The sequence below is a fragment of the Maniola hyperantus genome, chromosome 5, assembly GCF_902806685.2.
Source record: "Maniola hyperantus chromosome 5, iAphHyp1.2, whole genome shotgun sequence".
Lineage (NCBI taxonomy): Eukaryota > Metazoa > Arthropoda > Insecta > Lepidoptera > Nymphalidae > Maniola > Maniola hyperantus.
Genome location: NC_048540.1, coordinates 3,402,520 through 3,430,223, shown reverse-complemented (window position 1 = coordinate 3,430,223; position 27,704 = coordinate 3,402,520). Strand labels below are relative to the sequence as shown.

Below are 27,704 nucleotides of genomic sequence, written 5' to 3'. Positions count from 1 at the left end.
AGGGACAGGGAACTAAAAAACTACAGGGATAGTAAAGATATGGAATAAAACAAAGTGTATGTTCAAATTAACTTTTTATATTTGTTTCATTATTTATATGTACTTTCTTTTACATTTTTTTTAATTTGGAAAAAATCTACCACCGCTTCGGAAAGTGTTCTTCTGTGGAGAAGAAGCGGCGCAAGAAACTCCACAGGCATCACCTTTTTTAGTGTGAATTTAAAGCCAATTGTTTGTCAAAAGTTTGGTCAAATGATAATTTTTACCTTACCCTGCCTGATTACAAAATAATTAGAATTACCTAGTATCATCGCCCGGTTCTAACGACCTAGTACGTAGGTAGTAATTATTGATTCTGATAACTTTAGAAACATTTTTGTACAAACTTAACCAACTGTTTTCGTCATAAATCCTACTGTGGCAAGTTCTTAAAGAACATTCGTTATAACGATCGGTACCTAAAACATTTATAAGAATCTGTAACAAGACTAAATTATTTATTTTCTTATCCTAAAAGTTATTCTAAGTTCTTAATCAAACTTAATATTAGAATAACTTATCGTATTATCTTTCCGAAATTAAGTATAGTTTATATAAATATCGCATAATTTATTAAATTAGAGTTATTTATATAGCATAATATACTTTCTAGTTTCATAAAATTTCTATTAATGATTTATGCTCTTCTTCTGTCTTTTCTTGTACTTTGTTTTGTGGTTTTCGATTGTCAATATCTATAATTATAATTATTACGTAGACAGGAATAGTTTACATGATATTGAATTTCTAGTTATTATCTGGATTTGTACAGTGTATTGAATAAATATAAACAAACAAAAAGAATCTTAAAGAAAGTACCTAGTAGGCTGTAGGTATTTTAATGTAGCTTAACATTTAGATAAATTATTGCATTTTGATGCTAGTAATCAATAGCTTCAATAGCTGGCATAGAATTACCATCGTATTTTATGCTGGTTACTGTCAATTGACTAAATGGAGCTCAAGCTTGAAATATATCCAAATGTTGGCTGTGAGGATTTCAAATGTACCTATACAGTTAGAATTTTATACTTAAGTAGGTACAATTTTTATTATAATGACGATTGTAATTAAGAAGATTTATACAGTATCTCCCGTTATAATTCCTTTATCTAATATTTTTATAAAAACTTATTTATCGCTCTTTTCATCCTTATATATTTATTATATTAAAAATATTTTGTACCTTTTGCTTAAAATGCAATTCTCTAACAATTAGAACATATCTAACTTTAGATTCAGGGGACAAAAGCCAAAAGGGGCAACCAGAATTATTGCAGTTTAGAAGAAACAACACGCACAAGCCAAAACAAACCGCTACAAATAGTAGATGCAGTAACTATTTACGTAGATAATATTAATAAGAAGACAAACGACAGAACTTCTGAAATACGTCGATTTCTAAAAGTTAACAGTTACATTTATACCCATTAGCAATGGAAGCAGTTTTATGTGATGCTGCAATTGATGTTTTGAAAACTAAAGTTAACAATCACGTGACACAATTACTTACACTTAGCGTCGACAAGGTTATCTACAGCTACGTTTTGCTTGGCAAGTTTATGCAAGATTAGAGTGAACTCCTCAAACAGATCCATCCAAACATGCTAAGGAGGAGATCGCATTTTAATACCTTTCCAACAATAACAAGTCTTCAATTATCTCCAATCAAGCACCAGGTTTAAAGCAAGCTATATATTCAAAATGGACAAAGTAGTTAAGGCCTTAAAGTTATTCATACCATATTTAGATATTCATATTTTAACACCTTTCCATTAATGAAACTCTTCAGTTGTGTCTGCAAGCACCAGGTTTAAAGCAAGCTATATATTTAAAACGGACAAAATAGTTAAGGCCTTAAAGTTATTCATACCACGTCTAGATAAAACCACATAAATAGGCATCAAGAATAAGAAAACGTAAATATTGTAATTCAAAATTTATAAAAAATTGTTATTAAAAATATATACCCAAATGTTTAATAAATAGTACTTAGTGCTTCCACCGGTGCATGTGTAGATTTTCCTGCCTCAGGTAGCTATCAGGAATCTCTAGTTTGAACCTATTTATCAAAGCCAAATTATGTACCTTGGGATGTAGTCGAAAACTTCGAACTCCAATCCAATTTTTATTTCACGGTGAAGCATGCGTTTCGTAGGCTCTATCAAATTTAGCGAGTGCACCTACATAAGGATGACAGTATGTTATGTTCGATTAAAGCTCTAAATGTTAAAACCAAGATTGCAGTACCATCTATAGTGTGACATGTAGACGACAACAGTGATAACAGGAAGCTGGAATTCTAAATAAGACTTTTTTAAACCTGCACCTTTGTGGTCTTCATGCTGTTCATCGAAATCATTAGTGGAGTCATTCTGTGACATACAAAACATATCGACAACATGCTACTAAAGTTTTACACTGTATACCTTTACCTCGCTGGTAATCTGTCACCGAAGTCGTTTTCTACTGTATCGATTCCTCCGCGTTTATTATATACTCGTATACTCGAACTTATCTCCAATCTGATACCGCAAAAGACTGGTAATATTTTCTACAATAAATTAATGTAAACCTTTCGTAGCTACAGTACTGCAACCTCCGTCATCTGAAGTTTATAATTCTGCAAACCGGATTCCGAAATTAATCATCGAGTACCGCCGACGCCGACTTGAAATTGATACAAACATTGATTAGCGGAGTGCTGCGAAACTTCCTCTGTGTACTTATTTCAAACACAAAATCTTCAGCTCGTTACTCTCATGATCCTTTTACGTCAGAAAGATACCTCAATTAATGTAATGATGATTGTAAGCGGCGAAGCTGTGGATACCTGAATTGAGTAAATATGATCACTGCCACGAGAAATACTGCTGTCAGAGGAAGCATCGTCAACGCTAACTTTATATATCTGGTGAGAAAATTCCGAGGTGAAATTGCAAAGCAACGCCCGATGCTTATTCGAGTTATTGTGATCTCTGGTTTAAGAAACTTCTAAAAAATGATATGATACCGCATACAATCGACGACATTTACTCGAGTAACTTGATGTCAGGATTCTCTTGAACACCGTCGTTGTCCATTATTAAAATTTAGTAAAACCTTTCATAGCAGCATACCGGAATGCACGTTCGACCGATAGGTAGGTACTTAAAAACTCAATCGTTCAATCCTGTTATGAAAGAATATCTGTGAAAGCCCCTCAACGACGTTCAATCAAATTGGTAATAACCTTTCCGGAGTCACTAAACCGCGAGGCACCGTCGACACCTTAACGGGACGGGGATAAATATTCTGTGGGAGTATTATGTATACTGCAGGGCAAATTCGATCCTTACTTACAGTGAGTCTCGTACATCTTGTTAAAAAGATTCTGCAACCTAATAATAAAATTCATTGTGTTGTCCGTCGAGTCGAAAAATAATCCTTAATTCTGATATACTAAACCTCTTCAAGTGGATCATCGCGAAGCCTTTTTATGCTGATATTAACACGAGCGTCCGAAGCCGGGTAGGTACGCCACCGATTCTCACTGTTGGGCTCGTAAATTGTTTCGTAGTTGAGAAGACCGTAAATTGTGAAAGTTATTGCTTGATTTAGCTTTCATATTAAATTTCCGGAACAATTGTAACTGTATCTCCTGTACCTTTTGGGGGTAAATCGCGGTAAACAAGCCTCTATATTTCAATATACTTATTTAGTAGCTGATCACGAACCACGAACTCGCGAACGTTGACTTATTAGGGAATCTGTTTTACCTTTCATAGGTTACCACGGGACTTCGATGTTTATTAAAGTTGGTCTTTTAGTATTCTGGGACACTAAATTGAGTAAAATAATCGATGCCTTACTGTGAACAATATTTAATTAGCCTCAGCAGCTGGATTGTATCGAGATTTGCTCAAAGCAGTAAACAGCAATCGGCATCTATTCAGATCTTAAGCTTTACTAGGGAATCTGTTTTACCTTCCATAGGTTATCGCGTGGCACCGACTTAAACTTGGTTTGATAGGTTGTTCCGTGACATTAAGTTGAGGAAATCAATCGACGCCTTACTGTGAAGAGTGTTTAGTTAGCTTTAGCAACTGGTTTTGGGATTTGCCCACGGTGTAATAAACAATTCGACAGGTACTCAAATCTTCAAATTTTAACTTTAAGAATGTGTTTTACCTTTCATAGGGTATCTACCGCGCGACACCGACGTTATCCAAATAGGTCTGTTAGGTTGTTCTATGACATTAAATTGAGGAGATCAACTGACGCCTTTCTGTGAATAATGTTAAATTAGTCTCGGCAGCTGCTTTGTATCGGAATTCGCACGGAGGAGTAAACAGCAATCGACAGCTATACAAATCTAGGGAATTTGTTTTACCTTTCATAGGTTACCACGAGACACCGACGTTATCAAACTTGGTCTGCTATGTTTTTCTCTGACAATTGAACGTCTTTCTTGGGAAGAATGTTAAATCAGCCTCGGCAGCAGCTTTCTATTGGGATTTGCACGGAGCAGTAAACAACAATCGACAACTACTCAAATCTTCAAGTTTTATTTAATAAAAAATCTGTTTTACCTTTCATAGGATATCTAGCACGAGACACCGACGGCGTTTAATAAAGTTGAGTCTTTTAGATTATTCCGTTCCGTATATTAAGTTGAGGAAATCAAATGACGCCCTTACTGTGAACAATGTTAAATTAACGTAGGCAGCTGGGTTGTATCGGGATATGCTCAAACCAATTAACAGCAATTGAGTGTTATACAAATCTTAGCATAACAGTGCATTTTTACTCAGCAATACTCGAACTCTCGAATCTTTCCATTGCAATAGCGAAAATGTTAACTACTTACTGATGCAATCTCTAGAAAATTATTAAATAGTAAACCTTTAATAGTAGATTATCGCGCCCCAGAAGATGAAATACCGCACCTTTATAGTTCAAAAAGAAATATCTTACGGAATCCAAGCATCGCGTCGTTAGGACATACAAATATACGAATCGGAGACTCGAGTCTTTTTACGTCATACCGTTTTTATGCCAGGCACGAACAAATTATGCAGCAGCGTTCTATTTTTATCTGCCAAACAACAGAACACGGAAACAAGCAAGTATAACGGTTAGAACTAGCAGATATACATAATTATTGTAAAAATATTATATTCATTTGAATTAATTTAAAATGCTTACAATACCATACAATAATGTTAATGTGAAGTAAGAAGTATGGAATATTAATATTATACAATTTTACCTTTACACGACATTTTATATAAGAGTGCTTTTTGGTTCTACATAATTTTAAATTTCGTTGGTTGTCTAGTGTCTACCCGTTGTTTAAGCAAGTGTAGTCTTAGATTTTGAAAGCTGGATAGTACATACTATAAACTGTAAAAAGAGAAAACACGCAGACAAGCAAAAAAACACACTAAAAGTTAAATATATTTGAAAAAAGGAATATTACTATATGAATTTCGAACCTTTCAAAAAAAGACAGTTAATGATTATACCCTTGACATGGCTTGGTAAAGCTTAATGCCTTTTTGTCTTTGTTGAATCTTTGTTCAGTTATATTTTCTCCAAGTGTACCTTTCGAGTGCGAAGACCACCTAGTGCTGGATTTACCGGATTAATAAGTAGGTATGCAACTGCAAATAAATAGTAAAACGACACGCAGAATAGCCTAACACGAGTTCTAAGATATTTAGACAATATATTTATATATGAGCTACAAAAACTATGGAAACCATTAAATATAATCAGCAAGAGTATATCTGTTATTTTCAGATTTGCTGGTGCTGCATTAAATTTCAATAGTTCTTGATTTAATTTTTAAAGCTGCAGCAAAATTAATGCATTAGTCTTTACGTACATACTATACAAAATACAAATTAGCTTTTATTTACATTTTATTAAAACATATTGTAAGTTTTGTAAAGAAATATAGCACTACGACTTACATAATCACTGTAAGATGTAACGCCGATGTTATAAGAAATGGTGATGTGTTCCGCAGGTTAATGAAGATGTCTGCTCAACTGCAAATATATTTAACAGGGCATATGGAAGACATGTTAACGGTTTACTTTTAGGCTTCTACAGCGCTTCATTCGTCTTGGGGACCGACCTATTGGGAAGCTTTAGCTCGGGATCCTGGCTGAAGAGTTTGAGGAGATTAACTGTGGAGAACACAAAATGGCACGCAAAAAAAAGCAAAAGTTGGGAAAAAGGGAATTAATGTTGAAGTGTTTATTATCCTTTACAAGTCAGATATTAGATTCACTAATTTACATTGCTGTTAGTAAAAGCATATTGTAAAACTTGTCTCAGAATACATAAATAGTAAAATAATTATGACTGCAAGTTGCAAATACTCTGTGCAATAAATTGTTATACCTCATAGCGAGTTCTTCCGTAATTTTATCAAGAAGCTGATACGATCTAACGTGAAAAGTGCTGGAGCGACATGTAGCGCGAACTGTAAAACAATCTCAAAGACACGCAAAAACGAAGAAAAGACTTTTCATTCGTTTTTATTATTTACGAACATTGACGAAAATACAACTAAACTAGGCATACCTCACGCTTTACGAATATTTAATTTCCAGTAACCGTCAGTCTGTTTTAAACGCTTTTTAGTTTATTACATTTGCAATTCATTCTCCGTAAGCAGGCATGTGGTTGTCTAGGCAGCTATTACGTGAAAAACAGTGCTGTCGATATCATTAATGTAAAGATTGATGGATTATTTCATGGACTTACTCATACAATTTTCTCGTCGCACGATCGAATTATCTAACGGAGGAGTGATAACTGTAACAGAAAGTTAAAGGGACACGCAGACACGAAAACCTAAGTTACAGAAACATAAAATGCATAATTACGAAAATTACACTATTAACAAAATTATTACAAGAAATAGCAAAAATTCATGCTATAAAAAATAATAATAGTCTGTTATTCTCAAAATTATTCCTTCGAATACCTCGTTTTAAGACGTTCTTTCGTTTGTCATGTATCGCGCAAAGATTGAGAACCGCCGCGGAACGGACAGCTGTGAAAAATATGTAAACAAAGACACGAAGGAAATCAAACTAAGTTAGAGGGACAAATGAAAGAAAATTATTAGTTTAAATTTAAATTTTAAAACATTGCTATGTATATGTAAAGACGATTAATAGGATTAGACGTTAAAATAGCTTAAATGCTAATTACACCGAAATAATACCTCATACAACTCGTGCTTTTAGTAGCTCTGGCGTAGAAACGTGAGTCAAACTTTTAAGAATCTGCCCAAAGGATCAACTGCAAGAAGAACCAAACAACACGCAAACAAGAAAACGTTAAGGGAATAATTTTATTTCCTACAAATAAAATTATAATCAGATAGCTTTACTAGTTTTTGTTATGAGTACTTTGCAAATATTCTAAGATTACCGTTACCAATGCAATAAAAAATCAGGCTCCTTTCAAGTGACGTTCTAACTTAGCGCATTCAGTTTAGCTAGCATTTGTTTGATATACCACCCGGAAATGTTACAACTCGTCAACTGTAAAAACAGAAAACAACAAGGCGGAAAAAGAAAAAAATTATGATAATTAAATTAATTGGTGCGTGTATGCTGTTGTAGTAAGTTAATAATGGGCAATTTTACCAACGTAAAATAAGTCTTATACGAGAGTAAATTTGATATTTTGGCAGGTTTTCAATACAAAAACTGTCATTACGCCCAATTTATTCCTCGGTTAAACGCCACTCTAGGTTGGTGAAATCGGCACTAAAACGTGAGAGTAATACCATTGCCATGTGATTTGTGACTAATTTAGATCTCTTTTAAGTAGGTAGGTGCTGTAATATAAATGATGGTGTATTGTTGTCTCGGCTTGTTTTGATGCACACTGGAACCTGCCCGACACGAGAAAATACGATTGGTCCCACAGTCTCATAAACTTTTTAACTGTAAACATAATATAACACGACACGAAAGGCATATAAAATATAGATGGTATTAACAGCCTTAATTAACATTTCATTTCTTTCAAAACAATTCCATATATTTTATAATCGTTTCCCATCCCATTCAATTTGTCCGTTTGTCGAATGCTTAATTCTTACGACCTAAACCTGTAATATTGTTTTAAAAGAAAAAAAGGTAAATAAATTAGTCGGGACTCCTTCTGTTTTAATTTGGTCGATCTCGTAAAGTCGCAGTATTTCTGCAAATATATATAAAATGGCACGAAAAACAACAAGAGTTCAAGTCATACATTTAGGAAAATCTTACGCAGTTTTGTGTGCAAGAACATCTAGATCAGCAACATTACCAACTATACCAATTACTTTTTATTAGTTTCCTTTTCCTGTTTTTAACTCATATTATTATTCAATTGTTAATATTCCGTATTTTCGAAATTTTCCTCTAAATTAGTATTGTTACTTATTCGTAATCAGTTTTTTCACGTGTATTAAGGCTGTTCACGACGCTATTATTTTTATCCCGTATAAGAACCCGGCGTATTCCAACTGTAAAAACACTTATGGACTACGTAATAATAAGACGTTTATAGTTAAATATTAAATACCTATCCTTAACTTTCGTAAATTTTTCCTGTAATTTTATCAATCCTGTGTTCAACTACAATGTCTTTCAAGATTTCTCTCGAGGGTGTGTAATTTTATTTCAATAATCGTATTTTTAATGTCTCACTCGAGGATGTAATATGTTTCGTTTTTAAATAATAGTGCAGTCTTCAACTTTTTTTTTAACTTAATTCATGACGTTCAAGATTGGCGGATTCGTATTTTATAATGTGTAATCAAATCTGCAAAAGGATATGTTATACCAACAAGTTAACAAAGAATATAAATCAAAATAAACTTTGCATAAAATTAAGCCTATCACCCTGCAAATAATTACATTTATTATTTTGGTTAAGGATTTTATTTTTACAATGTAGTTATTTTAACACCTTTTTAGTATTTAGATAACACATTTCCACCCACTCACAATACTCTTCCTAAACTTCAAAAACTTAACTTTCGTAAAAATAATACTAATTGTTATCACTTGCTCACTTATCAAATCATTATCCTATAAGACAAAATTATTTTCAACTTTTGAATGACTTTAATAAAACTGTTAAAACTCTCTACTTTGTTTTACTTTTAAATTTGCATTATAACTTTAATTTTTTAACAAATTTATAAACACCACTGCCACAAACTTTTTTCTCTCAATTTTTATTGATTTTTTTTCAGAATTAACAATTTACGAAGTATTTAAATTTTTTATCAATTTTTGTTTCAAGAAAAAACTAATCAAATAATACTATTTAGATCTCAATGTAGAAGTTCAAATTAGACAATGATCACTAAGCACCCACGACTAACACAACTAGGTAATGAACAAACCAAACACTAATCATCACAACACTATAAAATTAAGCTCGTTTGTTTTAAAGCGTAGTTCCTCAAAATATAACTTTATCGTTGAATTTTGACAGTTTCTACCGAAGCATTGAACTAAAGCATAATCCTTTATATCCACAAATATTTAGCGAATAGCATACAGTTTAGGCATTCCTCGTTTAATATTACTTCTTTTAAAAGCTCTCTTATCTTGCTAATTTCTTGCTTTTAATTTGATGTACGATATCTGTTAGTTGGGTATAAATATATACCGTGAATTGTGTAAATGGGGGTACAAACTATTTTTTACATTATCTATGTATGCAGAGTTAGCCACAGCAGTAAATATTACCTATAAAAAGTTCGCCAGTGTCATACATTCCACAGATTAAAAAGCTCTATTAAAACAAGAAGCATCTTATTACGTTAAGGTTTTATATTACATACCCGATGAATAGCGTTTTAGGATAACAAAATGGAAGCGCATAATGGCCGCGTTACTCGTGAGGGTGACGTTACCTCTATTTAACATCAATTTCCGTGCCATAGAATAATAAGGTGACAGAAAACGTATACCTACTACTCACACCACGTAAACCTGCAAGAATTCTTGAATTCATAAGACCAAATCCATCTAGCTTCATGCTCATTCCTGTTTTAATTAAAGTTAGCCACAAGAAATGTTGGTGCATTTTACCAAAGATCACAGAATATTTAAACAAAATAAACCGTGTAATACTGAAAAGTATAATAATAATTGATGATCAAATTGCAAATCAAAGCGGACCTATAATAAGAAAGGACTCGAACAATGCAAACACACGTAAGCAGCAGCCAGTAACGTAAGTTTTAATACAATTACGAAGTTAGCATGTTGTGTTTTACCAAAATAATTCCACGTAACACGTTAACAAAGACAAATGTACCATTCGACACAGGCTTAGTGGAAGTTGGTTAAGCTTGCTATCGAATTGTTGCGAAGATACTAGGTAACTGGCGTTATGTGAAAATATCAAAAAAGCATTTGGTGCTGAGCTGCTATCTCGATAAGTACAATCCATATTTAAGTATTATTCATTCTAGTTTGTGTGTTGTAATTTTTGTCAGTCATAGCTATATTCAAACTTTTTCAACAACTATGTATTTAAACGAATGTGTCGAGCTGAAACCAAAAGATTAATTTTCGCCTAGCGTGGCGGTCAATACCTAGCGAAGTGTTAAAAAACAAAAATTACTGAAACAAGTTAGTTTTAGTTTAATTTTAAAACAGCTTTGTTTTCTAAAAGCAAGAAAATGTTTATTATATTATTTAAATTTTAAAACATTCTTTAAGTCTCTCAAACCTTTAAATACAATTATAACTAACCGTAAACCTACAAAATATACAAAGCTAAAACGGAATATTACACAAAAATGTTAGGCGAACGTTAAAATTATAATACAGTCAAAGAAATTAATGATGCTGATTTGTCTATAAAATATTACGTACCCATATATAAATACCGATGACTGACATCATGACCATTGTAACTCTCAAAGGCGTAAAGCGTGATACTGATGATGCGTCTAGGACCGTACAAGCCGTTTCGAAAAATTTGTAGCAACATTTTCACAAACAACGTTTCAGAATCTAAACCAAACCCTTCTAGCCTCATGCTTATACAAGATCAAAGGTATATTACAATCCATAATTTGTTAGCCACTGTCGAGTTCCCATAAAACCTCCTAAGTCAATTAAGTTTTAGTAGCTCTGAAATTAATTCGATTAATTTGTATGACGTGGACAAGCACAGTGTTAGAATATTCGGACCGTCTATATGTCCACGTGAAATAACGAAGAAAAGCTGAAAGGGATATTCCATAAAAAATATTTACAAGCACAGGGCAACAAACCTTATGAATTAACCTCTAGGCATCCAAGTGCGAAAAAGTGCAATAATTTGCAAAATGTCAATTCCTTAACTTTAAAAATCTAATCCATGCTTCACTTTCATATTATCTAAACATTTAGTTAAACTAATCATGAGTAACCAAACATAATTAAGTGTGCTGAAAAATAGATTGAAAATAATTCAAATTATTCGTACGACGTACATACATTACTGGAAGTACATATTATTATATAAAAATAATAAAATATTTGTTAAGTGTATCATAGCTACATTCGCTTGGAGTGATGTGTAAAATATTTGCGAAATTTCCCATCTGTAAAGAAGTTAGCTCGAATAAAAGAAACGATCAAAAACATTTAATAATGAAAAGTATTATGTATTAAACGCTTAATATTATGTCCTCAAACTATTCTTCAGCTGGTTCAGTGGCGTTTCTTAAAGTTATGACTTTCGTGCAATATTGAATATCGTTACTCGTAGTGATGTGGTTTAACTTACCAAAAGATATGCAAGTAGATAGATATATATATATTTTACCAGTAGCAAAAAACTCCTCGCCGTTCCAACCGCGCTTCTTAAAATTATTTATTCGTGCAATAAGCTTTTCGGTTATTCGAATCAATGTGGTTGTACTTTACTAAATAATTATGTAAATTCTTAGCTACCAATATTAAATAGTACGCTTTGGCTATTGCATTATACTATAATTGTTCTGCTTCTGTTGTTGTATTTCTCTTTGAAGAATTTGAATAATATACAACTTAATCTTCAAGAAAACTACTCTTAAATATGTGTTTTCTTTGTTTTAATTTGCTCTGCGTAATGTTATAAGATATTTTACTCTTTAATATTTTTCGCCCGAGTTCTTGGATTGATTATTAATCGAATCGAAATCGAATTTCCAATTCCATTGATATTGTACAATTATATAATTCCTTTCGTAGTTAAAAATTATCTAATTGCATAGCTATTTCGATATACATCTAGTATTTTCTAAAATCTACTATGTATAGGTACATGTTTTCATTTCTTGTAATTTGGGTGTATTCATAGATATATAAATTTTTATCTCTTAAATGTCGGACCTATAATTCTGGTTTAACAGTTATGAGTAGGTATTGCTTGATTATTATTTTTAGTTCAAGCTAAACTGTTTTTGATGTGATTAGTTTTTTTCGTAACCCTGTAAAGTCATTTTCTTTTTATGTCCGTATAGTTTGCTTCAAAATTTCAATAAATCTGTACATATTCAATGAGCTTTCCATATTTACCTATTCTAACATATCCAATGAAACCAATTCTGAGTTTCGTTGACAATAAATCTATTCTCACTAAAATTCAAGAATTCAAATTTATATGCTCTACAAACTTGCTAGTAAATTCAGTTGCTTTCCATCAAATGCTTTTCAATTGCTCTCATATTTATAACTTGAAGTTTATTGTAATTTTTTTCAATACTGATTCAGATTTTTAAATAATAACGTATCATGACTGTCAACTTATATCGAATTCTTGAGTTGGTTTCACTAACGCTCTTTCAATGATTAAGTACAGAATTATTCTATTTTCTCCGTGTACGTGATATAAAATCATTTCAATATGATATACAGTTTTACTACTAAATCTCCCCACTCAATTTTCCGGGTTCTGGTAAATTATTAAGATTCTACTTAATCATTTATTCCTTTTTTCTTCCTAATTTGTCTCATTAAACAAACGTGTTTCCAATTAATAACAAACTTATCCATTTTGTTACTCGATCAGTTCAGTATTCGTTTTTATTTTATTTAGATTGATTCAGATGTTTGAAAACAAAATATCTTTTTAAAGTTCAAAAACGATATTATAACAGAAGGGCTAAAATAAAAAATATTAGTTGACATAAAAATAAAATAAACTGCGTTTTGGTTTTCTTTATTTATTAATTCAACTGTTAACATTTTTTTTAGTTTTAGGGCAATTATCAATTATAATTTAAATTAAATGGAAATAAAGTGTTTAATTTAATGAACATAAGAAGGACATTCTATATTTCATAATTCCTATATACAAGTAAAATATACGTACACAAATCACTGATTACGAGTTTTAATGTTTTATTTCTCTTATTTTTATTATTATTATTGACGTCTATACTCCGGAGCAATGACTTAGCCGTAAAATTACAATAAACTTGGCCAGCTATGGTTTCAATGCTGAAAATAAACCTGAAAATATCTAACAGTGGTTTTCGTTAACCTAAATAGACCTACATCAATCTTACCTTACTCTAGCCTCTCCTGATCAGAACTTAATAATTATACCTGCCAACAATTTAGGCTTCTTCCAGGTTTATTTTATGGAGCTTGTTTTAAGTCTCCTAAACCTACGGTATTATTTATGTTTATCTCAGGGGCTATCTACCTACCTATAATCTTAATTAAGTGTGAGTCAAGTGGCATACGCTTGCCGCCTACACTTATAGAATGCAATACTTTTTACTTTTGCAATTTATGTACACAGATTAGAAATAGCTAGTTATTATTAGCTACCTTATACTACGTATATGTACATATATTCTATTCATAGACCACTAATTAGCATGAATTAAGTTACTTATATTTTGAACCTACAGCTAACATCATAGAAACTAGATAAGATTACGTCCGAAGTTCGCCAAATGCTGAATGCGATAAAATACATACCTAAATATCAATCTAATTCTATAACTATCCTAAGTCTAACTCTACGTCATCGTCCGGCTAAATATCTGTTTAACAGTATGCAAGAGACTAAAATTTTTATAAGCAATATTCAACATAACTAAACTTAAACTCGAATCTAATAATTCATGTACGATTCCAATTTTACGAAATAATCCAATAACAAACTATTATCAGTTAAAAATATAATATATACCTAGTGATATATACTTTATACATATTATTTTAATCAAAATACAAGCTATTTTATTTCGTAATCAAAGTGATTTATGTCCTTCCAAAAATTCGAATTTCATCCTAAAATAATAACTTACAGAATGAGATTAAAAATTAACTGCTTCGGGATCTAAGTATGATTTCTTAGTATATCCGTAATCGTAATAATCTACATCTGTTACTAAAACTCTCGTAGCAATTGCGCGAAACATAATACGGATCAAGCCTGCCTGGTAGCTCCGACACACTAAACATCTGAAAATTAATCGACAATAACACAATTACTAATATCTATACTTACAAACTAAAATAACCTACATCTAGACGACTAATTATTATATTATAGTGCCTAAAATTTAATATATGTACTCCAGTATTTATATTCGAATTTGAAATAGTCTTAGCGATAAGATTTGCACGCTCACGACTATTAATTTTAAATATGTATTCTTCTAGAAGAAAGCTTATTTTTTACGTAGATTTATATGTGAAATTTGAGTTTAGTAGCCTACGTATGCTTACAGCTAGTTATGTTAAGTTATATTTTAAATAATGACATCAAATTGTTTTGTACCTGCGTAGTGATAACTAGAAAAATCCCTAATGGAGGAGATTTCTACGCTGAAGACCGGATAACCGTGTGTAATCTTGTAGCAAAACCGGGTGTAATCCTTAGCAAGACCGGGATATTCCTTAGCAAAACAGGCTAATCCTCTAGCGTTTGAACTGGGCGCATTTCTGTATATTTTGTACTCCTAATATACTGGCCTATTGTATACGGGTGGAATCGACCTGCCATGATGTTCGACGGTTTTAATCGAGTCTGTAGAAGAACAAGCGTTGAAAACAGTTAGTAAAATTTAAAAAGTCCTGAAATACACATTTAAATGAAAAAATATTATTGCCTTATTCTAAAACTTTATTTGCTTAAATTAACTTATGGGATTAATGTACCTAATAATAGTAATTTAATTGAGTCAATATTTTAGATTGTTTATTATGTTTTCCTGGTTCATTTAATACGACATCTATATGTCTTGTCTAATCTGTACAGCTTAAAAACTAGACTTTTTATTTTCATAGTCTTTTAGCCTCTTATGTAAATAATGCTCACATCAATCACTTCCATCATCAGAAAATAATCCTGTAATATAGGTATACATTCTAATATTTCTTGCATCATTTGCAAATATTTCAAGGTAGTTCCTGTTGTTATTATCCTTAATTTTGGTGCAATTGTTTAATCTAGTTAACAAAGCCTATATAATATTATAGTAAGTGTTCATCTTTTCAGTTGTTTTTATAATCTCAGTTAAATCTTTATCTTATTCTGTTATACTCTCTATCAAAACTGGAATCGTGAATTGTGGTTCGTTATTTTTATGTTCTGCAATGGCAACATATTTTTATGATTTCTCTGCCCTCCCTAATGTATGGCTTCTTTGCCATATCAAAACATGAAATATCTACTATAACTTAAATGATTATTATTAACCTTTCCTGTCGGGTACAACTTAATTAACAAACGATTTGAATATATTGGAACGAGGTTAGCTGTATTAACTACATCCCTTAATTAGTAAATTTTTAATAAAAAGTATAGTATAGTATATATTCTTATATTATCTTGCCACCTAATTCTATATTGTTAGGTATGTTTTAAGTAGAGGTATGTGGTATTGGTAAATATACCTGCAACTATTACAACCTTATGATACCTCACGCTATTTCCATAATATTCATAATGTTTCAGATACATATTTATGACATTAATCAATTCGCAATAACATTGATTACAAATATTCTTTTCAACTCTATACATAATTATATTTAATTTCTCATTTGTCCCATTCTTTAAACGTTCTCTATTGTTAATTATTGTAATTGCGTCCGTTGTCATGAAGTCAATATTTTTCGTTTGTTTCTTGAGTCAATTTATTTCTAGTTTACGTTCTATAATAACTAAGCTTAAACTACGTTAGTGATTCAAACTTGTGGACGTCTTAAACTAATTAGTATTTAAGTAATATTTCTTGCATCATTTGCAAATATTTCAAGGTAGTTCCTGTTGTTATTATCCTTAATTTTGGTGCAATTGTTTAATCTAGTTAACAAAGCCTATATAATATTATAGTAAGTGTTCATCTTTTCAGTTGTTTTTATAATCTCAGTTAAATCTTTATCTTATTCTGTTATACTCTCTATCAAAACTGGAATCGTGAATTGTGGTTCGTTATTTTTATGTTCTGCAATGGCAACATATTTTTATGATTTCTCTGCCCTCCCTAATGTATGGCTTCTTTGCCATATCAAAACATGAAATATCTACTATAACTTAAATGATTATTATTAACCTTTCCTGTCGGGTACAACTTAATTAACAAACGATTTGAATATATTGGAACGAGGTTAGCTGTATTAACTACATCCCTTAATTAGTAAATTTTTAATAAAAAGTATAGTATAGTATATATTCTTATATTATCTTGCCACCTAATTCTATATTGTTAGGTATGTTTTAAGTAGAGGTATGTGGTATTGGTAAATATACCTGCAACTATTACAACCTTATGATACCTCACGCTATTTCCATAATATTCATAATGTTTCAGATACATATTTATGACATTAATCAATTCGCAATAACATTGATTACAAATATTCTTTTCAACTCTATACATAATTATATTTAATTTCTCATTTGTCCCATTCTTTAAACGTTCTCTATTGTTAATTATTGTAATTGCGTCCGTTGTCATGAAGTCAATATTTTTCGTTTGTTTCTTGAGTCAATTTATTTCTAGTTTACGTTCTATAATAACTAAGCTTAAACTACGTTAGTGATTCAAACTTGTGGACGTCTTAAACTAATTAGTATTTAAGTAATGTTCCGAAATATGTTTATATTCAATCTTATTCAATTCAAAATAGACCTAATTTCAAAGTGGATTCATCTATAATATCTATTTACCTAATAGAGTTTTGCAACTTGTCATAATTAAGTTATGTATTGGTAATTCAGTTTTAAGATATTCTGGTCTACTTAATTTATTTATTCTTATAATATATTATTTTAGTTTTAAATTTTACATTGTATTTGATTTTCATCTTTAAATTAAGAATTATTATTATTACTAACACAAAAAATGATTTAATATACCTACAATATCATTTTCGTTCAACTATTGAAGTACCTATTAATTAAAACTAGTCTTTGTATAGATATTTTAAGTCCTATTATCATTATTGCCACTTTGTTCTACATTATGTTTTAATCGAATTGTGTTCTTGTTCCATACGTATAACCAAACAACCAAACCAAATAAATATAAATAAACCAATTTCGATATTTGCTTATATTTTGTTCTGGTTTTATAAACATATTTTTCTGATATTATTCCGAACAACTTTTCAATCATTCTCTAGTCCACTCAGACATTATCTATTAGAACATGTTATTTATTTTCTATTATTTCCTATCCTTAATAAAACGCAAATCGAAATGTGTTCTTGTTCCATACGTATAACCAAACAACCAAACCAAATAAATATAAATAAACCAATTTCGATATTTGCTTATATTTTGTTCTGGTTTTATAAACATATTTTTCTGATATTATTCCGAACAACTTTTCAATCATTCTCTAGTCCACTCAGACATTATCTATTAGAACATGTTATTTATTTTCTATTATTTCCTATCCTTAAGAGGGCTCAGGACGGAGCTTTCTTCATACAAACGTAGGAGGGTAATTACTACATTATTTGATATTGTACGCTCAAAACTAAGTATTATATCGTATATCGTTATATCGTATTATATCGTCATTATCTAGGTTTATTGATATATTAAACATTGAAAATAATATTGATTTTAAAGTTAAGAGCCTCAAGAGATTCATATTTTAACACTAAATTTATGACAACTTTGGGCGTAAACAAGTAAGATTAGGAGTATGAAAATTCTAAAGAAATTTAACATTAGACATAGTTTATTTATTCATTAGTTGAAATAACTATGCAAGCATAAACTCAGTAGTTTTTTCTCAAAAATACTTTTCCTAAACCCTTGATTTCGGTGAAAATCATCGTGCCTCTCACCTTTCTCATACAATGTCAAGTGAAAAGCAAATAGGTTTGGTCGAGCGTCCTGCGTCACCTTAATAAAACGCAAGTTCTTGTGTAAATACATACCTACGTTTTGATTAATTCAATTTTTTTCGTTTATATATTTTGAACTATCTACTTCCAGTTCACAACAAAACACATTGCACAGTAGGTATAATTAAAATATATAAATCAGGTTGTTTAATTCCATAAATAAATAAATTTGTTTAATAGTGACACTTAGATACCATGTAGATACCATTAATTTAAGTAATTAATTTAATGTAAATAGTAATTCTCGATATAATATATAAGTGAACTGTTGTGTTCTTTATTGAGAAATAAATGTCTTTAAACCGAAATCTTACATGACTAATGTTTTGATATGATTGTATCAATAACCTAGACTTACTTTGTATTTTTTCTGGTTGTCTTGAATTTACGTATTACGATAATGTTTTTCCAAGCTTCATATAACTTACATCTTACTTCATATTATTATGTATATTTAACATAAATCAGTATCACTATCCTGGTTTTTATTTCCTTGAATATATATAATATTATAATATAAATAAATAAATGGTTTCAGGCTTTCTGTTTATTCTAATTATTAATATGTAATGGATCTCCTATCAACCTACTACCTATCAATATAATCGTTGTACTTGTACGGATATTTCTAGTAAACTACATATTTTACTAACATACTACTACTTATCGATATAAGGCTTAGTAATAATACTAGGTGCTTCAACAATTTACTAATAAGACTTGTTAAATTCTGAATAAGTACTTTTGTTAAGTTGCCAATTTTCCGACAAAATTTTGTGAAATCGCAATTATTTACCATTATGACTTATTTTTTTATCAACTACATATCCAACTTATTTACATTTCCGTATGTTTATTCGTTTCCACATTCGTGTACCACATGAATTTTTTTCTTACATTTAGAGTCTAGACATTAATACGATAATGATTGTATCAATAAGCTAAAAGTGTAAAGTATCGTTCTGAATTAAAATATTCTGTATCATATTCTAACCAATTTGATTTACCATACATCATTAATTATTATATCTTATTTCCTAAAGTTAAGGGAATTTTGTGCCTTGGTATATACAAATTACTTCAGACTTTCCGCCTACGTAAATAACTGAAAACAGTAAAAACATTCTTAACTAACTTTTGAATAGTTTCATCAGATATTGTGAAATCGCAAATATTTACCATTGTCGTTTCTTACGTTTTTGTGCATTTTTATTAAATCAATCCATATTTACCTACATAATACATATTTGTGATTCTATGTATCATTTATTTTATTAATTATTATCTTACAACTAAACTTTAGGTAAGACTATGACGTAATAACCTAGAATAAAAATATTTTTATAAACAATTTGATGGTTCTGAGTTCATTTAAGTATAATTTTTTTTGTGCGGTGCTGTCACAAAGTTACTTAATTATTCTACAATAAAAAATTAAGATTCGTGATTTTTTTTGCGCCCTACAATTTATATTTTTTTCAGGCGGACCACATCCTACTTAAACCCAATGTCATTTTATAATCTAACTAATAATACAATCTCAATATTTTAGTTAATAATAATTAATATAATCTAACAAGACTCTTGATCAATTTTAAATACTTCCGCTTAATCACCAATTTATTATATTAGTGAGGGTTTACGTGTTTACCATTGTTTTCTCTTAGTCATCTCTTTATTTTTATAAAGCTTACAGCCGTACTCAGAGTCGCTTAATTGTTACTTAAGTTTAGTTAAAACGAGACGGAGCTATATCTCTCACATAAATCTGTCTCTTTTAACTCAATCTTAAGTAACGATTAGCGACTCTGAGTACCGCGGTAACTAACAATATTATCTAAATAGTTTATAGACAATAGTAACTTTTGTTTCATTTCCTTACTGACATATTGTAAAGTCAGCTACCTTCTACTACAATTAACTACCAACTTTTTCTCTTAAGAATCTATCATAATATATCTCCTTTCGTGTTTCATTCGTTTGTGAAGTATGTTTACGTCTATCTATTATTTATTACTTTTGTCATCTAGGATCTATAATATATTATGTGTAATACTAATATTGTTAACTTTTGAATACTTTCATTTGATCACCAATTCGTCGACATATTGTGAAAGCAACATTCTTCTTACATGAAACCGACCACACATCATCCATAACTACCTTTATATTTTTCCTTCTTTGTGTATTTTGTCCTGAATTATATTGTTTACTGATTGTTCTGAATTCATGTATAATTTTCTTTTTCATATGGTATTTTCACCAATTTACTTATCACAGTAATATCCTACTGACTTGCCTACAATTAAGACAAGTTATTTTTATGTCCTGCTTATAAAACAAATTATAAATGCTATTCATAAAATTATAAAGTTAACAAACATGACTATTAACAGAATACTTTCGCCTAATCGCTTTAAGTAATCATCACCAATACAATATCATACTATTAAATCCCTTGACGTATTGTCTTTTCTTAATCATCTCTCTATTCATGTAAGCTTACTAACAATAATATCCAAACAATTTACAGACAAGGCTAACTTTTGATTAGTTCTTTTCGTCATGACATATTGTAAAATCAGCTACGTACTAACTACTATAAATAACAGCTATCATTACCTTTACGGTTTCCTTCTTTTTTGTACCTATTCAACCTATTTTACCTGCATTTTATTGAATAAATAAATCATTCATTCACTCATTTGAATATTTTACTCTTTCTTAATCTAGCCTTATTTATTGATTTTTTCGCGTTCAGTAGTTTATGAAGAGTATCTATTATTTCTTTCTTTTATCATCCAATATTTATAATATACGTGTAATGTGTATACTAACTAAACAAACGAGTATTGTTAACTTTTGAATAGTTTTATTTGATCACCAATTCGACGACATATTGTGAAACCCATGACTATGTACTTACATTATGTTTTTTCTTTGTACATTATATTCTTTCTTTAGAATCTCTTATTGTTTCTTTTCGCATAAAATTGCGAAATATATTGAAATAAGAACTACAAGCAGACTGTAAAACCTTCTGAACGGTAAGGTTATAAGCTAACACTACAAATTACAACTATACTAATTATACCTACAAAGTATATTTTCTTTACTAATCTAGCGCTTATTAGCTGACTATTAGCTATTAGCTCACGGTTTATCTACGGATGATATAAACTCAACTGCAAGCTGTGTTGTTAAGATCTTTTTTTTTTTAATTTCGATTCTTCGCAATTATTAATCCGCAGACATATTTGTTATGCAATGACTATAAAAAAGATTTATTTTATATTTTAACATCCATGAATAAATAATTATATTTTATTTAATTTTATTTTATTATAAATCTTTTCGTTTCTTTAGAAACTACATATTCGTATCTTCATTTCTATTTGTTTATCTTATCTACATTTCATCTGTTGTTAAAAATCATTTATATCTAGCTAACGAACTTACTATACTTATTTAGCTAACGAACACTTCGGAATTATAACATGTAAATATGAATTATAAAATGTATTATAAAACATAAAATATTATTTCCCTTTAAACAGCAAAACCAGTTAAAATAACTTTTGGTGTAGTAGGTAACCTCTAAAAGAAAAGATTACGAAACATGTTAAAATTTGTGGTCCTCACTACGGCGTTGGTAGGTCGATAGTAATTACATCTTTATTAGTCTCTTACTCATAGATTTGTTCATGTTGTGAAATAAACTACAATATGATGATGCACAAGTTAGCACTCTGTCACTTACTGGTACACTACACTATGATTTTAACAACGTTTTTTAAAATTTTACTCAATGTGGCTAATTCCGTTGTGCACAATCTTTAAACTAAACTAAAATGACACGTCTAAATCTATTGCTATCTCTTTCATAATGTTACTTGCGGAAAAGGATTTAGACCTGTTAATTTAGTTTAGTTTAAGAGATTGTGTACAAGAGAATCGGTCCCATTATTTAACTTTATAAACCAAATAATAATATTATGGGTATTTCACAAAAATATGAATTAAAATTGACTTAACTAAATTAGCTTTTTTGTTGTTAACATTTGATAAGTGATTCAAATATGGAATCATTTTCTTTAAGTATTTTAACTTGTTATCTTTTTATATGTAATGTTTTGTGTGGCAATAAAGAATTTAACAATCTTACCTATTACTAATTATCATATTGATTTTTTTAAATGTTCGCTTATTGCTAGTTTATTTTCCTAATGCTCTACAATCTAAAGTCTAAACTTACAATATATTACGTATTTTCAGCTTATAATTTTTAAATCATGTAACCTAATTAATACCCCGATCCCAATAAATGACTTTAATAATAATTAAATATGTCTTCCTTATAATTAAATCATTAGCACGTATATCTTAACTACAACCTAATTAAGTATTATTATCTAGGTATTTTTTCTCTCAATTGTTTCCTGCACATTTAATCGTTATCTACGCATTTTTTTGTTATTTAAAACTAATTAAACTAACTACTACACTGCTTATTTGCCCTAATTTTTCGAGGTATTAATTAAGCTTTTCAGCTCTTATACTCTGTTATATACTTATTGATTTTGTATTATTTTTTATTTTATTAGTCAAATATTTGTTAAGTTTCTGCGCTCCGTAGATGGGCGATAGAACTGAGACGCAGTGTTACACTAATGCAGTATCGTTTATTATTTTGTTTTCATACATATTTCACTGATATTTAATTATTTTTAGTATTAATAAATAAATTTCAATTTCAATAATACTTTTGCGCAGCTGCCTGATAAATAGAGTTATCTTGTAAAGTATTCTCAAAGCCTGTTCTAATGTTCCAAAAAGGTTCGAAATAACTATTTTGTTTCGCAGTTTATTACCTCAAAAATTACGTTATCTAAGTAAAGTATTCTCAAGACTTATAGAGCCTATTGTTCTCCATATGATTGGATAAAATATTGTGAATGAACGTACGAAACGAATTGATAATGAACGTACTTACGTTCATTGCTCCTAAAAGTTTTGTTTTCGTTTGCACATATTTCGCTGATATTTAATTAGGTATTATTGTTTTTGTAAAAAAATCTATGTATTGAAGTGATTAATAAATAAGTTTCAATTTCAATAAAACTTTTGCTCAGTTTACTGCCTGATAAATATCGTTATTTTATTAAGTATTCTCAAAACCTGTTCTAATGTTTCAAATAACTATTTTATGTTTTGCACTTTATTACTTCAAAAATTACATTATGTTATAAAGTATTTCAAGACCTACAGAGCCTAATTGTTCTCCACATTATTGGATAAAATATAGTTCTCCTAAAAGTATACCTAATAGGCTAACGGTCTATTAATATTTATTTATGATGTGATTGTGTAAATAGTGATATTTTAGTAAGTATAATACTTCTAATCTAATAAAATAACGTACCTTGGGTACCTTGTTACCTATTTAGGGTTAGGGGATAAAATTATTTGTGTTAATTTGAATGCTTCTGAGCCTTTGTTTATATAATATGTTGTTTGATTTAAGTAAATGTTTAGTATTCAGAATTAAGAATGTATTTTGTAAATGTGTTAAGTGTAAACTAAAAATACGTAAAGAACTATCTAGGTCACGTTATATTTTCTGGCCCAGTAAAATCATTATCGTGGCAAAAACATTTGTAGTAGGTACGATACGAATTTTTGGCTATAGGTAGGAAATGTTTTTATGCTGTTGCTGTTTCTCTCGTTGTTATTTATTCAACGCTTGTTAAAATTATGTCAAATCTAATAAAATAACTTACCTACTACCTTGTTACCTACTTAGGGGATAAAGTTATTTGTGTTAATATGAATGCTTAACGTACGAATGCTACCAATAAATCGTTTCACTCTATCTAATTAAATACTTCTAGAGAAATTGTACACATTTCGTTCTTATTAATCTTAATGTTATGTAAATGCTTATTATGGCATTATTTTGATTTTTAATGCACAAACTTTCCTTTTCAGTCTACACGTAATTTGCTTTTGTTGTTATTATTGTTATGCAAATGCTTGTTTTTAAAAGAGAAGAAAAAAGAAAAAGGTTTGAGCAATGGCTCAAACCTTTTTCTTTTCACCCTACTTCGTTATAAGTAGATCTGTTTTCAGAGAACTTGTTATGCAAATGCCAATGCAATCTTAGCTTATTCATCGCTATATAAAATAAAATGGCCACGTGGAAACAGCTGTTGATTCGGCTACCGAATAATAATAAAATATGATTATAACTTATTCATCGTCTTACTTCTTATTTGCTTTGAAATAGGTAGTTAACTTATTATAATGTAAATGCTTATTATGGCGTTATTTTATTTTTCCAATGCTCAAACCTCTCAAACCTTTTTCTTTTCACCCTACTCCATTGTCTGTTTCCAGAGAACTTGTTATGCAAATGCCAATGCAATTGTTGCTTATTAAACGCTTGGTAAAATAAAATGGTCGGGTAGAAACAGCTGTTGTTTCGGTTACCTACTAATTAATTGTTTCAACTTTCACCCTACTTAATCAAATGCTTCCAAAGAACTGGTTCATCGTATTACCTACTCCTTATTGGCTTTGAAAAAACTTGTCATTATTATTATACAAATGATAGGATCACACTTTTTTTTTTCACTCTACTTCGTTATCAGCTTAGTTATTCAAAATGCTCAATTCTATTGCGCTTATTCAGCGTTTGGTAAAATAAAATGGCGGCGTGAAAACAGCTGTGGTTTCGGCTCCTGATCAATAGTTTCACTTTACTTATTTAAATACTTCTAAAGAATTTGTTCTTCGTCTTACTTCTTATTTGGTTTCAATGAACCTTTTGTTATTTCAACGCTCAACTCTTTTCACCCTACTTCGTTGTACAGAGAACTTATTATGCAAATGCTAATGCAATTATTACTTATTAAACGCTTGGTAAAATAAAATGGCCGCGTGGAAATAGCTGCTGCTTCGGCTACCGAACAATTCACTCTATTTAGTTAGAACTAGTTCTTCTTATTTGCTTTCAAAGAATTTATTACTATGCAAATGCTTATTATGGAATTATTTTGGTTTTTTCGACGCTGCTGCTGCTGCTGCTGTTTCGTCTACCGAGCAATTCACCCTATAGAACTAGTTAATGGTCCTTACTTTTTACTTTCAAAGAATTTACTACTATGCAAAATGCTTGTTTTTTTTTTAACTTTTCACTCTACTTCGTTATCTGCTTCCATTGAACTTTTTATGCAAATACGTAATGCTATGTTGCCAAAGACATTCAATAAATAATCTATTTTGCTTATTCAACGCTTTGTAAAATAAAATGGCCGCGTGGAAACAGCTGTGGTTTCGGCCCCTGATCAATAGTAGTGAAAATGTCAGAGAGAACTGCCACTCAGTACACTCATTCAAATACAGAGTGAAGCAGTATTACCTATCATTACAATAAAGTATTTTATATATTATATGTATTTATATTTTTCATATATTATGTATATAATTATTTATTATTGTATATAAGTTGATTTGGGTATTTATTATAAGATATTTATGTAGTTTATAAGATTCTAGTACCGTAGACCTATTCCACTTCTTGATACGCCTTACTCACAACCTTGAATGGGAAGCTGGAAGAAATCTCTGTTTAGAGATAAGCATTTCCAATGTAACTTAATTTATTATTACTTTGTAACTACAATTTTAGTACATGAAAAAAAAAATAGTTTAGTCAAATGCTTACAAAGAACGTGTCCATCGTATTGTAGGTAGGTACCTACGTACTTACAATTTGCTTTCAAAGAACCAAATAACTTACTCCATTATTATGGCAATATTTCGTTTCATCAAGGCTCAAACTTTTCCTCTCACCCTACTTCCATAAATCAACCGTCTTTAACCAGCTTTTTACATCGTTTAGCCGTTTAAGTACCACTTTTATCTAATTGGAATAAAATTTTATGAAGACCAAAAATCAGTAAAATAAAGTAGGTAGGTACCTACCCAACTACATAGGTACCTAAATTAGATAAAAATTGACCTACTGGGTAGGTACAGCTACCTATGTTCTTACCTACCTATAAAATAGAAAAATAAAATTAAAAAATGGCCGCTAAAACAGCTGTCAGTTATAATACTAAGTAGGTGTATAAATAACGACGGAAAATACCTAGAGATAAAGAACCACCAAGAACCACTTAGTAAACATCCTATGCAGTAGGTAACTACGTTGTCAGTAATAACCGAAAAATATTGACTTTACTCAAGGTCAAATAACGACGCAATTAAGTTTTTAAACATTATTGGGAATTTTACGAAACTGAAATGATTTTAAAAGAAAAATACTTAAAATTGTACCCACCTTATATTTAATCCTTATGCCTTCTCTGGGATAGATTCTAGTGCTATCAAGGATAAACGCGTCAACCGGGCGATGACTCCGCCATCTTTATTCTAACGGAACTTGCCACCTCGTAAATACTCCAGATTCCAATACATTGCTGTATTTAAAATAATAGGAAAAACACAATACTGACTACATTTTCAACTAGTTTAAGCCTCCGCCTATTTCTAAATTATCCTATAATATAATACATTATTGTACCTGAACCTTACAACTACGCTAATGGAAAAGGTATCGCAGCCCCACCGCTAAGTTTGCGCTTTTATATGCCCCGAATATCCCCCTCGGGGACTATATGCGCGACTGAATTGCGAAGGCACCCTGTCAGATAAGAAACAACTTATTTTGAGGTCACACCAGATACGGTTGTATAAACGTTCTAGAATGTTCTTTGTCCGAGTGACTGAGATGCTGCTATAAGTGTGAGTGAGTAAACAAGTGCGTCTGGAAAATTCTCCGCATTGGCATAGTCTAAGATCATATGTTTTATTATCAAGGTGACGAATACAATAGCACACGAGTAGATAATAGTTTAGTAGGTACCTACCATGCACCTACTAGGTAATTTTAAGTTAAAATTGATTTATAATTTGGTTTAAAGAAATGTTTTAAAATGACACACTTAGAACAGGTAAATGCAACAAATCACGTCGATCCGTTGCGACGTGATTGAAGGACAAACCAACAAACCATCAAACCAATTAACCAACAAACAAACACACTTTCACATTTATAATATTATGGGTACTGATGGCAGTCATAAATAAACCTCCCGACGTAATAACAAACTAAGATTTTAAACATAAATGTAGGTAAGTAGTTAAAAAAATGATTATGTAGGTAGGGAAAATTGTTATGTACGACAGTAGTTTAGTACACGACAGGTCGAGATGGCAATCGGG

At 30.3% G+C, this 27,704-nt stretch overlaps 1 protein-coding gene and 1 long non-coding RNA gene across 4 annotated transcripts in view; one reads left to right on the top strand and one right to left on the bottom strand.

The window, feature by feature from the left end:
• Positions 1-27,704, top strand: part of LOC117982633 (maltase A1-like) — a 306,078-nt gene that overhangs the window by 192,670 nt on the left and 85,704 nt on the right. The gene's annotated exons all lie outside the window — the stretch shown is intronic.
• On the bottom strand, positions 58-27,059 carry LOC117982658 (uncharacterized). 3 transcript variants are annotated; one of them, XR_011236728.1, is made up of 5 exons: positions 26,761-27,059; positions 14,830-15,078; positions 13,405-14,510; positions 11,836-13,194; positions 58-11,650 (listed from the first exon to the last, which is right to left on the bottom strand). It is a non-coding gene; the product is annotated as an uncharacterized lncRNA (long non-coding RNA). The 3 variants fall into 3 exon arrangements; XR_004673536.2 differs by having other exon boundaries at positions 58-13,194; positions 26,761-27,056; XR_011236729.1 differs by having other exon boundaries at positions 58-13,194; positions 14,354-14,510; positions 26,761-27,054.